Consider the following 18,091-nt stretch of genomic DNA (forward strand, 5'->3'; position numbering starts at 1 on the left):
TCCTGAAGTACCAAATTACATCCTGAACCAAAGAAAGGGAACCAGGACATAGCTAAGAAAAAGAGGAATGTTGGTTCCTTTGGTAACTTTGGGGAACAAGAAGTCAAAATTGCCCAAACTTTTGAGACAGGAAAACCAGAGCAACGGAACATTGACCACATTAAATTGCAGATATGTTGTCATCTTTAGCTTTCACTAAGCTAGTTAAAGGTAGAGAGATTGGTGATGATAGAATATACTTCTAACCCTTACTGATTACTAGCCCAAAATAAACATAAAGAAACTCTTTTCCCTGCCTTGTTTTAGTGTATTTGTATAATAAGTTAAAGATAAGGACTTCTGTGTTCATGAACAGTACCAGCAATTCCTTTCAGGTTGAAAATACCTAAAGAATTCTAAACCCAACCTGAAATGCACTATTATCTCGACCTTGAGCTAAGTGCAAAAAACGGTTGCAATAGTGACCTTGAATAATAGCTTAGATCAGCGGCTCTCAAAGTGTGGTCTGTGGACCTCTGGGGTCTCCAAGATGCTTTCAGAGATCCAAAGGATCAAAACTATTTTCATAAAAATAGAAAGATGTTATTTGCCTTTTTTACTGTGTTGAGTTTGCACTAATGGTGCAAAAATGATGGTGGATGAAAAGCGCAAAACAAGGCAGTGAACCCAAACTGCACTAGTAATCAGTGTACAAACTGTACTAGCAGTCATTGTATTCTTATCGTCAAGCCCTCAAAGCTTAAAAAAAAATTGCCATTTGCATTTAAGAATGTCCTTGAAGAAGCAGGGAAAAATAATTTTATTTCAATCCTTGTTTATATGACTTTAATATTTTGTGAGATGAAATGAAAAGCACATATTAAGAACTTCTGCTGCGTGCCAAAGTAGGATGGCTGTCTCAAAGAAAAGTAGTTGTGTGATTGACGTGTGAGCTGAACTAGCTGATTTTTTCATGGAATATCATTTTTATCTGAAAGAATGACTGATAGACAAACTATGGTTGTTCAGATTTGGGTAGTTGGCAGACATTTCCTCGGAATAAACTAAGTGAACTTGTCACTCAGGAAAACAGCTGGCAGTATTTTGCCAGTGATAAACTTTGAGCTTTCAAATGAAAATTAGAGTTTTGGAAAATTGTATCGGTCACTATGAGCTTGACAGCTTCCCAATACCTAAAGAATTTTCTGATGAGATTGGTGATGATATTAACAAATATGATTTTTTTAATATTATATAATGAAATGTGTCAATATTTGGAAGATCTGCATAACTTGGTGAATCATTATTTTCCAAATGACCAATGCATGATGTTATAAAATCATGCATGAGTGAAAAAATCCATCTAACTAGTGAGATAGACCAATGGATCTTAATGTAAAAGAATATGAAAAGTTCATTGATATGGTTTTGGATTCCACATTGTACTAAACTTTAAGAAACTACAATTTGCCAAGTTTTGGTGTAATTTCAAAGAAGAATATCCACAATGATCTGGAAAGGCTTTTAAAGTACATCCTCCTCCCTTTTCCAATTACATTTCTGTGTGAAGCCAGATTTTCTTCATGTGTTCAACCAAAAACAATAGCAACAGACTGAATACAAAACAGGTATGAAAATCTAGTTGCTTCAATTAAGGCAGATATTAAAGAGGTTTGCAAAAATGTAAAACAGTGCCAATCTTTTCAATATATATTATTTATTTTGGAAAATATCGTCACTTTTCAAAAAACATGTTATTTCTGTTAAGATTGAATAGGTTTATCATTTTTTAATGATAAATATTTTTAAATATCTCAGTTTTATTTTCAAACATGCTAAATATTGGTGGACATAACCACATAAAATTTCTTTGAGATACTCAATACTTTTTAAGAGTACAGAGATCTAAAAAAAGTTTGAGAGCAGCTGGTTTAGCTGATCAAGGAGAGAGGGCTGTTTTACTCATGCTCAACTGCAGGTAGGTAGAAACCAAAATGTTTTGTGACATTTAATCCCAAGAGAAATATAACCATTTTTGCTGTTTACTGATTAAAATATGCTTCACTGATTTCAGCCAAGGAATTTTTAAGGAGATCCAACATTTTATCAGAGTTCTTTGGTTAAAATAACAGAAATCAACTAAGGTAACTGTGTTAGTTTTCTACTGTTGTGTAACAAATTACCAACAATTTAGCAGCTTAAAAAAACACACAATTATTATGTCACAGTTTCCATGCAGTTTTAGGACTTGTAGAAGCTTACTTCTGCAAAGTCAGTAGAGGAATCTCTTTCTTCAGGAAGATAGTCACTCTTTTAAAGGAATCATCACTTAGATCAGGTCCACCAAGGATAATCTCCCTTTTCAATTGATTAAGGTCCTGAATTACATCTGTAAAATCCCTTCACTTTTGCCAGATGAGGTAACATAATCACAAGAGGGAAAGCCCATCACCTTAGCCAAATTCGATTGGTTAGAAGCAAATTACAGGTCCTTCCCATTCTCAAAAGGAGAGGATTATACAGGGCATGGGTTATTGGGGGTCATTTTAGAATTCTGCCTCCCATAGCAACATAAGCAAATAGAGGATTTATTGAAAGTAAATGTGTTAACCACACAATCAAAGGAATGACTGAAAAAGCAACTTGGAAAGGTCAAGAAGCCCTTTTCCACTTCCTAAGAGCTCTCAAAGATTTGCTCTTTGTATCAAGAAGACTAAAATATAAACTGACTGGATTATCTAGACAACGTGCCACCACTAGATGAATCAACTCTATATATTTTTTTTAAACTTTGTATCCCTTTACTCAAAGTGAAAAATCCTCCCCCTTGGCAAAGCTGGGCATAGCATCTTGAATGACAGCCTCACAAAGACTACCCACAGTGGGCAGAGAGGTGCTGCCCCATAAAGAGGCTTTGCCCAGTAGGAGGAGAAAGAGATGCTGGAGGACCAAAACACAAATGTCCACCGAAGCCATCATAACCAAAGATATGGTAAGTTTTCGAAGAGCAAAGACAGAGAAATATCATCCTTCAACAATATATGCTTATAATTTAAAAATTGGCAAATCTTTTATACTTATGAGCTCAGGTTTTGAAAATTCTTCTAAATAGATAATTATTATATATCCCCACTGATTTTTTTTTAATGACACAAGTAGTTTTGCTGTTATATTTTGAATATTTCATTTATTATCGCTATGAAAGGACAGATAGCTTTTGTGTTTTTAAAGAAAAAGTTAATTTAGGTATTATTTACCCCCTCTTTTAGCTCAAACAACCCCTATCCAATCACCTTGTTCTTACCTCCAATATTACTTTTATCCTATATTTGAGAGAGTGACTTCTACCCCAGTTTTCTAGCCTTCATCTCTTCCATCATTCCAAGAACTTCCAAAATTGTTCTTTCTCTATCAAAAAGACAAATGCTCATATTCCTCTGATTCCAGCTCCTGACAGGACACCTCACAAGATTCACTTTTACCTTTGCTTATGCAAAATACAATTTCAGGTATTCTTATCCCAGGTATCTGGCTGGAGATCTTTCCTTTAATATGCAAATACCATAGGTTAGCCTCTCATTCCGAGCATTCTGGGAAATCAGAATTCGTGTGCAAATTTCCAAGGATTCCCCACAGGCTTATCTTCTCTGGATCACCTCTCATTCTGGATTCCTGCTTCCACTGGATTCTTCACCCCTCTGCTTCTCCACCAGTCGTGCCTGCTCTTTCCATATCACTTCTGGTTGGCAGACACTGCTCCCTTTACCAAGAATACCACTAACGTAAGTGTATAGCAGACCCTTCCTAAAGGCTTGAGGTAACAGAGAGAGATTTCAGCACAAAATGGGATTTTTTTTTTAAATTTCACTTCACAGTCCTGCCTCATCATCCAAAGAACAGATTTTTTTTGTTTGCGTTCTGTCTTCCTCAGAGAACTCCCACCATTGCACCCAGGCCCTCTCTCCCCCTCTGGAATCCCTTTTCTCCCTCTCTCTCTCTTCTGTCATAGAGGTGAGAGGTGGTGGTTCTCATGACTAAACATGTCCATACTTCCCTGAACAAAAAAGAAAAGATCTCCATAAGATTTCTGCCTTTCTTGTAACTTCGAATTACAATTCTCTATGAGCAATATTATCACTTTACATTTTATTAACATTATCTTTTTCTCTTTGTAAGCTTTTATTGAGAAGACACTATATTTGTTAAAAATGCTTCCAAGAACATCTAGGCCAACACCAATTCCAGATACAATGTTTTGATGGGGGTTGGGGGGGAGGTGATACAATTGAAAAGAGTAACTGAACTATGTAATTATTCACAGACGAAAGGTACATTTTTTTTTAAATTTTTTGTTTATTGCAGTAACATTGGTTTATAACATTGTAAAAATTTCAGGTGTACATCATTATACTTCTATTTCTGCATAGATTACATCATGTTCACCACCAAAATACTAATTGCAACCCATCACCACACACATGTAAGAAAGGTACATTTTTTTAAAGTGCTAGGAATTTTATTGTGTATTTAAAGGCTAATTTTGAAAATGCCATTCTGAATTTGTACTAAAGAATGGTTAAGCTACATATCTGCTACATGAATAAAGTGTGTGTAGATGTGTGTGTATGTATATAATGTATGGATATTTATGTATGTTTGCAAACGTACTAAAATGCACTTCTCTACTTCACCTTTTTTTCTTTAGTATTACTGTGACTTTTTTTCTTTATATTTGACAGAAATCTAACAATATTTTCTCAAGAATATGCAGGAAGAATTTCTGTAAATTTTGGAATTATTTGACCTAGAAATTCTGCAAATTGTGGTTTCTATTTTTATGTGTACATACTACACAGTTTCCTTTCCCTCTCTTAAGAAAAAAAAAAGTTTGTTATCTCCTTCCCTCCTCTGTCTTTCCAGCTCAATCCCTTTATTTCTTGTTTTATTTTTGCATACTGAGGTGTTTTTTGCAGACTTCACTGCAACCACACGGTGTTCCCAATGTTTCCTTAATGTTGTTTTCTGAGCTACTTTAAAAAAAAAGTATGTATGAAATGTAAAATCCACCCTTGGCTTCCTGTGTCAACATTTGAAATAAAAGGCAAAGTCTCCTTTTTCTTGTGGGCTATTCCAGCAGTGGGACTTGTGTTGCTTGCTGTCTCTCCTGCCTTTTGTTCCTGACAAGGCACCTCGGCTGCTCCAGGGAGTGGGTGCTTCCTGAGCGAGTTGCTGATGGGTGTAGCAGAGTACCCGAGGCTGTGCGTCTGAGTGCTGAGGAAACTCCCCCTTCCTCTCCAGAGTCTCCACTGAGAAATCACTTCAGTCAGTGTACTCAGTGACAGTGAAAGATGGCAAATGTAGGGGCACTATGGGTTCTTGGGGTGCTGAGTCGGAACACTAAGCATGGATCTTGTCTCTGAATATTTTTGTGCATCCTTTTCAAGGCACAGCATTTCATGGTACACAAAAGGATTCACACAAGTTTTGACACAAAACTTCAGGGTTTCTGTGGACCGAGGAGGAAAGTCTATGTGAGTTTGAGACCTTTCCCTTCACTCCATTTAGAACTGGATAACCTGAGATAACAAATAAAATGTAGTAACTATAACAAAATCTTCTTTTCTTTAAAATCCTATTATCCTTGATCAACTCTCCTTCTTGACCTCTGAACTCATTAATCCAGTGACTTCAGCCAGTATTCTAATTTACTGAATGTACGCATGCCAAACTTCTGCATCCTGGAGCTAACATGTTATTTTTAAATGCGTTTAAAGTTACAGAGAGGCCCACATTCAGTAAGTGAAATGCCCTAAGTCGGTCACTGGGATGCAGCAGAAGTGGGCAGCACCGTGGTCCCGTGAACCAGTGACAACACAATCAGAAAACGATTCCCCCACGAGCAACTCGAGTCTCATCACCTACTGGGCTCTAGACCAGTTCACGTATTCAATTTATGAAGAAATAAAGAAAGATGGAATTAGGGTTACCATCACATCCCAGGTATCTCCTTAATAGTGCAGCTGACTTGAACTTTTCTGCTAACCCAGCAGACCTGTGGACTAATATCATTACACTTGGATGCACTTCCTTTTAAGGAAAACTAAAAGTAATCAAAAAGTACAAGTTAGGTTTAGCAAAGCGCAGTGGAGGAAAAGCCTCCATTATCTTTTCTGCGTTTGGGTAATGGTTAACGGAATAACTTTGGAATTAGTGAGATCAGGTTCAAAACCTTGCTCTGCCACTTGTGTGGCCCCATTTAAAAGTTAATCTCTGTAAATTCCCTTCTGTAAAATGAGTATAATAGTTGTGTGGAAATAAATGAAGACCAACCAAGTGAGAACAAGCAAAGGCTGTCTATTCTGAGCTTGCTACAGCAAGGGAGTCAGCCACTGTCGCTTGCATTTTGGCCCAGACTCAGAAGCAGGCAGAGGAGCGGGAAAGCCTCAGAGTGGAAAAGGTGAGGGTTTTGAATTTGCCGTGATTGGGGGCTGTTGGCACGAGGAGGCTATAGGCAGGCTAAATAGAATGGGGGCTTCCTGTGTGATTGATAAGGAGTACATATTTGGCTTTCTCTGGTTGGTATTAAGTTGGAAGTGGGCACAAAAATTAGAGAAGCTGTCAGTTGTTCATCAAGTCCTGGCTGTTTGGGGCTATGACAGAAATTATTATTTAGCTTCCTGGATTGTCACTAGAGATAGCAATTTGATATCCTGCAAATCTGGGTGGCCTCCTGGGTTGTTTTTTTGTAGATAAGGGCATGGGTTCCTGCAGGCTGTGCGTCAGAGTTCTATTTTTATATATGCTCTGGCCATTCTACTGTTTGTATATTCAGTCTCTCATGAAAAGCAATCATCACAGTGCTGTCATCTAGCAGGTGCTCAATAAATAGAAGTACATTCTCTGCAAGTGTTTGAAATCACTTTCTGGTGTGTTTTTCTTGATGTCACTGCTGGAGTTTGGATCAGAACTTGGGTGGACATGGGAAAGCCAGATTATGCTGGTAAAACGAGGTCCTTTTCTGTGGAATTATGTCGCAGGTGAAAGGGTATATCAGTTGTAGTTGAAACACCTGTGAATTCCTTAGGAGAGTCTGAAATTGCCGATCCCGTGCCTTTCACTTCTAGGAACTGTCCAAGCCCAAAAGAAACTAGGGTTCTAATAGGTCTCTGAATTCATCCTGAATTTAGGATATGTTCTGGGGATACCAATGAGCTTAAAGCCACTTGTGATTGTTAAAAGTTTTATAATAAGAACTCTCAAAGAATGAGAGGCAAAGCACCTTATCCTGAACAGGTAGATGTTTTGTTCATCATTATATCCCCAGCATCTAGCACCAGCATGGAGCATTGTATTCACTTAATCAGTAGCTGAATGAATGAATAAGAATAAGGGAATGAATAAATTTCCCAACTTAGATCAGGTAGCTATTGTAAAGAAAGTAGGTGTCACCTGGCCTGCTATTTTCTATGTAATTTAGATATTCCTGTATGTTCTTTATTTCACCAGAGCTCCTAAAGTCTGATTGAGCTAAAAATTAATCAAATCATTGATCACAGAATTTATAATGATATGCAAAATCAAGACTGACTATTTTGGTCACTTTCTCCCTCCAGCATGGTGAATTTTGGAAAGAAAGTGCCTATGAACACATTAGATGAAATTTTAAAGCCCTATTCAATGAACAGGAAAGAAAGAGGACTTGAAGTAGCTTATCTTATTAGCATCCATGTGAAGTGGTGCCGAATTTGAACTTTATTTTATTTATTTATTTTTTTAATTTTTTGTTTATTGCAGTAACATTGGCTTATAACATTGTAAAAATTTCAGGTGTACATCATTATAGTTCTATTTCTGCATAGATTACATCATGTTCACCACCAAAATACTAATTACAACCCATCACCACACACATGTACCGAATTATCCCTTTGACCCTCCTCCCTCCCCCCTTCCCCTCTGGTAACCACCAATCCAATCTCTGTCCCTATGTGTTTGTTTATTGTTGTTATTATCTACTACTTAATGAGGGAAATCATACGGTATTTGACCTTCTCCCTCTGACTTATTTCACTTTGCATTATACCCTCAATGTCCATCCATGTTGTCACAAATGCCTGGATTTCATCGTTTCTTATGGCTGAGTAGTATTCCATTGTGTATACATACCACATCTTCTTTATCTATTCATCCCTTGGTGGGCACTTAGGTTGCTTCCAAGTCTTGGCTATTGTGAATAACGCTGCAATGAACACAGGGGTGCATGTACCTTTACAAATTGGTGTTTTCAAGTTCTTTGGATAAATACCCAGCAGTGGAATAGCTGGATCATATGGTAGTTCTATCCTTGATTTTTTGAGGAATCTCCATACTGTTTTCCATAGTGGCTGCACCAGTTTGCACTCCCACCAGCAGTGTATGAGAGTTCCCTTCTCTCCACATCCTCTCCAACGCATGTTGTTTCCTGTCTTGTTAATTGTAGCCATTCTGATGGGGGTGAGGTGATATCTCATTGTAGTTTTGATTTGCATTTCCCTGATAGTTAGTGATTTTGAACATCTTTTCATGTGTCTGTTGGCCATCTGTATATCTTCTTTGGAGAAATGTCTGTTCAGGTCTTTTGCCCATTTTTTAAATGGGTTGGTAGTTTTTTTGTTGTTGAGATGCATGAGTTCTTTATATATTTTGGATATTAGGCCCTTATCAGATGTATGGTTTGCAAATATCTTCTCCCAATTGTTAGGTTGTCTTTTCGTTTTGTTGATGGTTTCCTTTGATGTGCAGAAGCTTTTTAGTTTGATGTAGTCCCATTTGTTTATTTTTTCTATTGTTTCTCTTGCCCGGTCAGACACGATGTTTGAAAATATGTTGCTAAGCCGATGTCGAAGAGCGTACTGCCTATGTTTTCTTCTAGCAGTTTCACAGTTTCAGGTCTTACATTCAAGTCTTTAATCCATTTGGAGTTAATTTTTGTGTATGGGGTAAAGTAAGGGTCTACTTTCATTTTTTTGCATGTGGCTATCCAGTTTTCCCAACACCATTTGTTGAAGAGACTTTCTTTTCCCCATTGTATGTTCTTGGCTCCTTTGTCAAAGATTAGCTGTCCATAGATGTGTGGGTTTATTTCTGGGCTTTCGATTCTATTCCCTTGATCTGTGTGTCTGTTTTTGTGCCAGTACCATGCTGTTTTGGTTACTATAGCTTTGTAGTATATTTTGAAATCAGGGAGTGTGATACTTCCAGCTTTGTTCTTTTTTCTCAGGATTCCTTAGCTATTCGGGACTTTTGTTGTTCCATATAAATTTTAGGATTCTTTGTTGTATTTCTGTGAAAAATGTTGTTGGAACTTTGATAGGGATTGCATTGAATCTATAGATGGCTGTAGGAAGTATGGACATCTTAACTATGTTAATTCTTCCAATCCAAGAGCACGAAATATCTTTCCATTTCTTTGCATCTTTTTCAATTTCTTTCAGCAATGTTTTATAGTTTTCACTGTACAGCTTTTTCACCTCTTTGGTTAAGTTTATTCCTACGTATTTTATTCTTTTTGTTGCAATTGTAAATGGGATAGTATTCTTAATTTCTCTTTCTGCTACTTCGTTGTTAGTGTACAGAAATGCAACTGCTTTTTGTATGTTGATTTTGTATCCTGCAACTTTACCATATTCGTTTATTACTTCTAAAAGTTTTCTGGTGGATTCTTTAGGGTTTTCTATATATAAAATCATGTCATCTGCAAATAGTGAGAGTTTCACTTCTTCCTTTCCAATTTGGATCCCTTTTATTTTTTTCTCTTGCCTGATTGCTCTGGCTAGAGCTTCCAATACTATGTTAAATAGGAGTGGTGACAGTGGGCATCCTTGTCTGGTTCCTGTTCTTAGAGGGATAGCTTTCAGTTGTTCACCATTGAGGATGGTATTAGCTGTGGGTTTTTCATATATGGCCTTTATTATGTTGAGAACTTTCCTTCTATACCCATTTTATTCAGAGTTTTTATCATAAATGGATGCTGTATCTCGTCAAATGCTTTCTCTGCATCTATTGAGATGATCATGTGATTTTTATTCTTCAATTTATTAATGTGGTGTATTACGTTGATTAATTTGCGAATGTTAAACCATCCCTGCATACCTGGAATAAATCCCTCTTGATCATGGTGTATAATCTTTTTAACGTATTGTTGTATGTGATTTGCTAGTATTTTGTTGAGGATTTTTGCATTGATGTTCTTCAGTGATATTGGCCTGTAATTTTCGTTTTTTTGTGTGTTGTCCTTGTCTCGTTTTCGTATCAGGGTAATATCAGCTTCGTAGAATGAGTTAGGGAGCTTCCCCCCCTCCTCAATTTTTTGGCAGAGTTTGAGAAGGATAGGTATTAAATCTTCTTTGAATGCTTGGTAGAATTCCCCAGGGAAGCCGTCTGGTCCTGGACTTTTATTTTTGGGGAGGTTTGTGATTACTGTTTCGATCTCCTTACTGGTGATTGGTCTATTCAAATTCTCTACTTCTTGATCCAGTTTTGGAAGGTTATATGATTCTAAGAATTTATCCATTTCTTCCAGATTGTCCAATTGGTTGGCATATAGCTTTTCATAATATTCTCTTATAATCTTTTGTATTTCTGAGGTGTCTGTTGTAACCTCTCCTCTTTCATTTCTGATTTTACTTATTTGTGCCTTCTCTTTTTTTCTTGGTGAGTCTAGCTAAAGGTTTGTCAATTTTGTTTATCTTTTCAAAGAACCAGCTCTTGGTTTTATTAATATTTTCTATTGTTTTTTTGGTCTCTATTTCATTTATTTCTGCTCTGATTTTTATTATTTCCCTTCTTCTACTGATTTTGGGCTTTGTTTGTTCTTCTTTTTCCAGTTCCTTTAGGTGCATTTTTAGATTGTTTGAGATTTTTCTTGTTTATTGAGATAGGCCTATTTTGCTATAAACTTCCCTCTTAGAGCCGCTTTTGCTGTATCCCATAAATTCTGGCATGTCGTATTTTCATTTTCATTTGTCTCCAGGTATTTTTTGATTTCTTCTTTGATTTCTTCATTAACCCACTCGTTGTTCAGTAGCATTTTGTTTAATCTCCACATATTTGTGGCTTTTCTGATTTTTCTCCCTATAGTTGATTGCTAGTTTCGTACTGTTGTGGTCAGAAAAGATGCTTCGTATTATTTCTGTCTTCTTAAATTTATAGAGACTTGTTTTGTGGCCTAATATATGATCAATCCTGGAGAATGCTCCATGTGCATTTGAAAAGAACGTGTATGCTTCTGTTTTTGGATGGAATGCTCTGTATATATCTACTAGGTCCATCTGTTCTAGTGTGTCATTTAAGGCCAATGTTTCCTTATTGATCTTCTGTTTGGATGATCTATCCGTTGGTGAAGGTGGAGTGTTAAAGTCCCCTACTATTATTGTGTTACTGTCTATTTCTGTTTTTATGTCTGTTAATAATTACTTTATATATTTAGGTGCACCTACATTGCGTGTATAGATATTTACAAGTGTTATATCCTTTTTTTGGATTGTTCCCTTGATCATTATATAATGCCCTTCTTTGTCTCTTTTTACAGTTTTTGTTTTAAAGTCTATTTTGTTTGATATGAGTACTGCTACCCCAGCTTTCTTTTCATTGCCATTTGCGTGGAGTATCTTTTTCCATCCCTTCACTTTCAGTTTGTGAGTGTCTTTAGGTCTGAAGTGTGTCTCTTGTATGCAGCATATATATGGGTCTTATTTTTTTATCCAGTCAGCCACCCTATGCCTTTTAATTGGAGCATTTAGTCCATTGATGTTTAAAGTAGCTATTGATAAGAATGTACTTACTGCCATTTTTTAACTTTTTTTTTTGTTCTCAGTGTTTTAGTAGTCCTTCTCTGTTCCTTTCTTCTTCTATACAGAATTGATGGTCACTTTAGTTTGACCTCTGTCTGAAAGCTGTACTCTTTAACTCCGCTCCTCCCTCCTTTTATGTTTTTGATATCATATCTAACCTCTTTTTTGTGCATTTGTATCCATTATGTTCTTATCATGGAAATAGATAATTTTTCCTATTTGTGGTCTTCCCTTTTCCCCTTAAATCAGTCCCTTTAACATTTCTTGTAGCACTGGTTTCTTGGTGACAAACTCCTTTAATTTTTGCTTGTCTGGGAAATTGTTGATCTCTCCTTCCATTTTGAATGATAACCTTGCTGGGTAGAGTATTCTTGGCTGTAAGTTTTTTCCTTTTAGCACTTTAAATATATCGTGCCATTCTCTTCTAGCCTGTAAGGTTTCTGCTGAGAAGTCAGCTGATAGCCTTATGGGGTTTCCTTTGTATGTAACTTGACATTCTCTTGCAGCTTTTAGGATTCTCTCTTTATCTTTAATTCTGGACATTTTGATTGTGATGTGTCTTGGTGTGGGCCTCATTGGGTTTATCTTGTTTGGGGCTCTCTGTGCTTCCTGTACCTGGATGTCTGTTTCCTTCCTTAGGTTAGGGAAGTTTTCATCTATTATTTCTTGAAATAGATTCTTTGCCCCCTTGTCTCACTCTACTCCTTCCGGGACACCTATAACACGGATGTTAGTGTGCTTGATGTTGTCCCAGATGTCCCTTAGACTGTCCTCACTCTTTTTAATTCTTTTCTCTTTTACCTGTTCACCTCGGGTAATTTCTTCTAGTCTTTCGTCCAGCTCACAGATCCGTTCTTCTGTATCCTCTACTCTGCTTTTGAGTCCCTCTAATGAATTTATCATTTCCAGTATTGTATTCTTCATTTCTGATTGGTTCTTTTTTATATCTTCCATTTCTTTGTTGACATTCTCACTGAGTTCATCTATTCTTCTCCCCAGATCAGTGAGCATCCTTAACACTCTTAGTTTGAACTCTCTGTCAGGTAGATTGCTCATTTCTGTTTCGCTTAGTTCCTTTTCTGGGGTTTTGTCCTGTTCCCTTACTTGGAATGTATTCTTTTGCCTCCTCATTTTGCCTCTTTCCCTGTGCTTGTGTCTGCGTATTAGGTAGGTCAGCTACGTCGCCTGCTCTTGGATAGGTGACCTTATGTAAGTGACGCCTTAGGAGGCTTCCAGTGTGCCTCCCTCAGTTCTCAATGTTCCAAGGGTGACCCCTATGTGGGCTACGTGTGTCCTTCTGTTGTGGCCTGTTTGCTCTCCCTGTAGGCACCCAGGGAGGCCGAGTTATGCTCCTGGCCAGCTGTTGTAATGCTCATCTCACTGTAGTTGTTGTGGGCCCTTCAGTCTCTTTATCAGGTGTGGGGAGCCCCAGCACAGTTGGCTGCAAGTTCTAATACCACATTTGTGTTGCAGTATTTCTTTTAAGTGAGTAGGCCCCCTAGCGTGGCAGGTTGTTAGGCTCAGGGCCTTACAATTGCTGTAAGCCTCTAGCCTAGTAGGTCTCTTGTTAGCTCTCTGAGGATTGCAGCTGGGTGGGGATGGCCTCAGGCACAGGAGCACCCAATTGTTTCAGGCTGTGGAAGGTGGGGCAAACCCCCTATGTGGGTCTTCAGAAGCACAAGTCTTCTGCAGCTGACAAGCCCTGCTGCCCACAGGTCTACACACATAGTCAACACAGTCCTGCCCCGTGTGTGCGCCCCGACCTCCCAAAGCGGACCCAGTCTCTCCATGGCGGGAGCCCCACACACTCCGCCACCGCCCCACACTCTCCACCCGCTCCTTGTGCACACCCTGCCCCGCTCAAGTCGGCTCAGTTGCCAGGCTGCAGAGAATCCAGTCACCAATCTATGCAGGCCCACAAGTTGCCTGAGGGCTTGTTGTTGGGTGGGGCCACTGTCTAGAGTGGGCTGCCTGCCCTGGCTGAGCTGGATTAAATTGGTGCTCTATCGAGTGGGGCAGACCCTGGGCTAGCAGGCCTCAGGGAGAACTCCAATGGCGTCTCTGTCAGCACGCCCACACCAGTCCTCAACAATGGCCGCCGCCAGTGTCCCAGTCCCTGGAGAGGTCTCACCCCTTACCGAGATGCACTCAGGCCCTATTAGGTGAGTCTCTTTTCACCACAGCACTCTGCACCTTTCTTTCTGGTGATTTTAGGTTGCTTTCTGAAACGGGTGAGTTTGCGTGTGGGCCCTTTAAGAGCCGGTTTAGTTTCTTTGTGAACCAGCTTTTCTGGGGGTGCTCCCCAATGTTTTAGTAGCAGGCAAAGTCAGATATTCTACCGCTGGTCTCGATTGTGCTGGGTCCACAAAATGCCCACAGCGGGGGCGCTCCCGGCTCAGGGCCCCGCGCCTCCAGGGAGGCTGCGTACCTGTGCGCTGCTCCCGGGTGGCTGTGAAGCTGGCGTTTTTTCTCTCCAGAAGGGAGTCTCTGCCTCTTCCACCTCAGTTAGGATTGTCCGTTGTTGAAGGAGTTCCTCTTATCCAGTTTTCAGTTCTGTCTCAGGGGTAATTTTTACACGAGTAGTTGTAAATTGGCTGGTTCCAAGTCTGCTTATGCCGCCATCTTGACTTCCCCCATCCGAATTTGAACTTTAAATGCTAAACTTATTCAAATGATTTCACAGAAATATGTTCCAAGCCAGTTGGCTCACACTGCCCCCCGGGGACTGTACATCTCAATGTGACAGGCAGAGCTTCTTACATTTTATATGGCAGAGTCCCTGGAGATGAGGAAATCAGAGACAAAAGACCTGGCTCATCCTCCAGCCATTACTAATGTGCACTTCGTCCTCCACACACCCACTTATTCATGTTTGTTCATGTGTTCATTCACTTAATAACATTGAGCACCTAGAGTTTACCGGGCACGAGGGATAAAAAGTGAATGTGCTGTCTCTGCCCTCAAAGAGCTCAAGGGTATGATGAAATTGATGATGAACACAAATGCAGCTGGAGACAAGATCTGACAGCGTGTTCATTCAATTATAACATCTGGAGGACATAACAATGCCTAAGGTCTCTGCCCTTCAAGAACTCCAGAAAATCAGCAGAAAACTCAGGTACACAAATATGCAAGATTGAACATGGTATCTGAGTAAGAGAAAAAACAAATTGTCCCTCCAGTGTTTCTACCACTCATCCCTCATTGACCGGCCTCATTGACCCAACGGTAAAATGTGCCAGGTTCCCCTTTTTCATTAAATCCTCCCAATAATATTGTTGCCCTTTTACAAACAAGGAAATAGCATCTGATGAAGCCCAAGTCACTTGCCTAAGATCGTGGCTCGTAAATAGTAGAGCTAAAACTCAAACCCACATCTGCCTTATTTAGTCCTCCTCTCATTATATTAATGTTTTCCTATGAAATTAATGCACAACCCCGTCCAGATGTACTGAATCAGAGTGGAATGGGGGAGCGGGGGGAGACTTTGAACCTGCAATTTTGATAAGTAAACCCCCCGGATGGATCTGTATGCACTGAAGTGTGAGAACCACTACTGCCTTGCCCCTCTAGTTTGGCTGCTTGTTACCTCTGGCCTGGGCCACTGAGATAGAGTCCAGATGTGTGTTTTCCCCTCCATTCTCAGCCCCTCCTGATGATTATCATTCCCTTGCTCAAAACTCTTCAGTCCCTGTAAAGGCTTACCTCTTTATCTAGACATTGAAGTTTTCATCTGTTGTCATCTACTCTCCTAGCCTGGGGTTCCTTGACTTCTTTTTAGGAGCGATCTTCTACAGCCATACTATGTGCAGTTAGAATACACATCAAACTTTCTCATATCCCTTTGCTTTACCATTATCATTACCCCGAATACCTTCTGAATTTCTGCATCTCCAGTCACACTCTTTATTAAAAACCAGTTTCACAGTACACGAATGAATTACTGTTCCCCTCCAAAGGAAGTAAAAACTCCTTCCTTTAGTCACTTTAATATTTTATATTGTTATATATAGTATATTTTATATATTATATTTTATAAAGCATATCTATGCCATATTTTGCTTTTTACCATCATGGTACTTAGACTCTCTTCCTGATTGGAGGCAGGCCCTTAGAAGACAGGCAAGAATCCAGACTCAGGAATTCTTATATCTTCCCTCTAGCCCCACATATTTATTTTAGCTTAAGGTGGGGTACATAGAAATCAAAATTCATTTTTGTATTTTGTGAGGAAGATCAGCCCTGAGCTAACATCCATGCCAGTCCTCCGCTTTTTGCTGAGGAAGACGGGCTCTGAGCTAACATCTGTGCCCATCTTCCTCCACTTTATATGGGACGCCGTCACAGCATGGCCTGACAAGTGGTGCGTGGATCCTCGCCTGGGGTCTGAACCCCGGCCGCCACAGCGGAGGCGTGCACTGAACCGCTACGCCACGGGGTCCGCCCCCTCATTTTTGATTGAAGAAGTAAACTTAAGTGTTTACAAAACAGCTTATTAAAAATTGCATTGGCTTATAAATTCTGAAATAATGGTTCAGATGTAGAACGAGATAGCAGCGGTTCAACTGTGATACAGCAAACTTGATAATATGAAAACATTCTATCCTTGTCCACAGTAAAATGAACTGAGAGTGGATTTTACAACTCCAGTAAATACTATAAGAAGCATGTGAAACGTGGGTGATTTGATTGGATAGTATGCACTAATTAGCATTATAAAAGAGAGTTTAAAATGAAATTAATATCCATTCAAATAACATAGTAACTCGAGGAGAGAACAGAGTGCTTTTTTTCTTCGTTACAGCAGTATTAAACCATTAAGCATAGGAAGTTGTCCCAAATGCAGCTTTGATGGACAGTGTCTTCCTGAAGGCTCGTACTTTGTTGTACAAAACCTGTACTTTTCTTCTCATGTGGTATAGCTGCTACCCACAGCTTAATAGGGATGTGAAATAATTTTTTCAGATCTATAAGTACCTTCTTTTAAGGACAAATGACTAAAATCTTTGTTGATTTTTAATAGAATTCATTGTACATTATCAGAGAAAAATAAAAGTGCTGTTTGTGGTTTATTGCTCTTCTGACATGGAGTAAGGTCCTGTGACAGGGAGAGGGTTAGCCTTAATTCAGAACTTAGTCCCTCATGAAGGCCTCGCTGCATATTTCCAAATAGTGCATTTACGTGTATTCAGATGTTTCCTGAGAGATTGTCAATTTGTTGGCACAGGTTCTCACCAGTAACTTCCATTAGGAAATAAGGATTTCCAGTTTACTGTATTATATTGATTTATGTATAATTAACTAACTTTCATATTAACTGTTTTAAAAAATGTAATTTCCCACCTGGTCCAAGAATCATTAGTTGTTATGTGGCAATGACTAAGCTCCTGGAATCTCACTGCGTGGGTGTGGAGCGCTGTGTTTTTTCTTTGGAAGGATATAGTTAATAAGTATGTGACTAATCATCGACAGTAACAAATTCTGGTAACCCACATATCTGCAGAACTATGTGTTTTTATATCGAAACTGTTGCAATCTTTTGTGCAAACAATAATTTGTGCTATGATTTTGTAGCAATTTTTCACTGTTTTTCTATGAAGCAAGTGTCTTTTTGGTGGACTGAGTTCATGATGTTAAATCTATCTCCTTTTACTCAGGCCTTGTTGTGAAAGATCTTCACACATTCCAACTAATTTCCTCTGTTGAATAACAGGTTGAGATACAGTTGTGCGGATCGGGAAACAGAAATCTCCAACTTCATTTCTAAACTCTGCTTGAATGAGTCTGATGAGTCTTTTAACCCATAGGGTTAAAGGAAATGACTGTATCTTATAAAAAAAATAGGATGCTTTGATATATAACCTGTTCATGCTACAGTAATACAATATATTTATTAATCATCGGTATGCTATTCTACTATCTGTGCTGAGATTTTCACTATATATTTTTTAAAATCCTTTAAATAGCCATTTGTTTGAATTTTTAGCATTGGGAAGCAGGAACATAGAGAAAAATAATTTTTAAAAGCTTTCGTTATTTACATGAAAAGATGTGTCCTCCTTCTACCTCCCCCAATGCGTGTGTTGCTATGAGTGAGGCCTGTGAGCTCTGAGGCTTGTACTGAACCTGTAGAAAGTCTCTTGGTCAAGATCACCTTAATGCGAGCTGGAGGCCCGTGAAGCTCAGACTTAAGCTCTGGCTGGAGTGAAGCCAGGCTCTGCTGCTTCCCGACTGTGTTATCCACATTCTACTACATTAGAAATGAGAATTCTCAAGTAAAT

At 38.9% G+C, this 18,091-nt stretch overlaps 2 protein-coding genes and 1 pseudogene across 2 annotated transcripts in view; 2 read left to right on the plus strand and 1 right to left on the minus strand.

The window, feature by feature from the left end:
- The window catches only part of LOC131416219 (fatty acyl-CoA reductase 2-like), a 358,729-nt gene that overhangs the window by 249,966 nt on the left and 90,672 nt on the right, over positions 1 to 18,091 (minus strand). The gene's annotated exons all lie outside the window — the stretch shown is intronic.
- LOC131415561 (uncharacterized) overlaps positions 1 to 18,091 on the plus strand; it is a 32,278-nt pseudogene that overhangs the window by 9,037 nt on the left and 5,150 nt on the right.
- The window catches only part of LOC131416220 (fatty acyl-CoA reductase 2), a 77,390-nt gene continuing 73,211 nt past the window's right edge, over positions 13,913 to 18,091 (plus strand). Inside the window, exon 1 of the mRNA XM_058558583.1 lies at positions 13,913 to 13,972. The gene's annotated coding sequence lies outside the window, so the exon portion shown is untranslated. The remainder of the gene's footprint in view (positions 13,973 to 18,091) is intronic.

The sequence above is a fragment of the Diceros bicornis genome, chromosome 17, assembly GCF_020826845.1.
Source record: "Diceros bicornis minor isolate mBicDic1 chromosome 17, mDicBic1.mat.cur, whole genome shotgun sequence".
In the NCBI taxonomy this organism is placed as follows: Eukaryota; Metazoa; Chordata; class Mammalia; order Perissodactyla; family Rhinocerotidae; genus Diceros; species Diceros bicornis.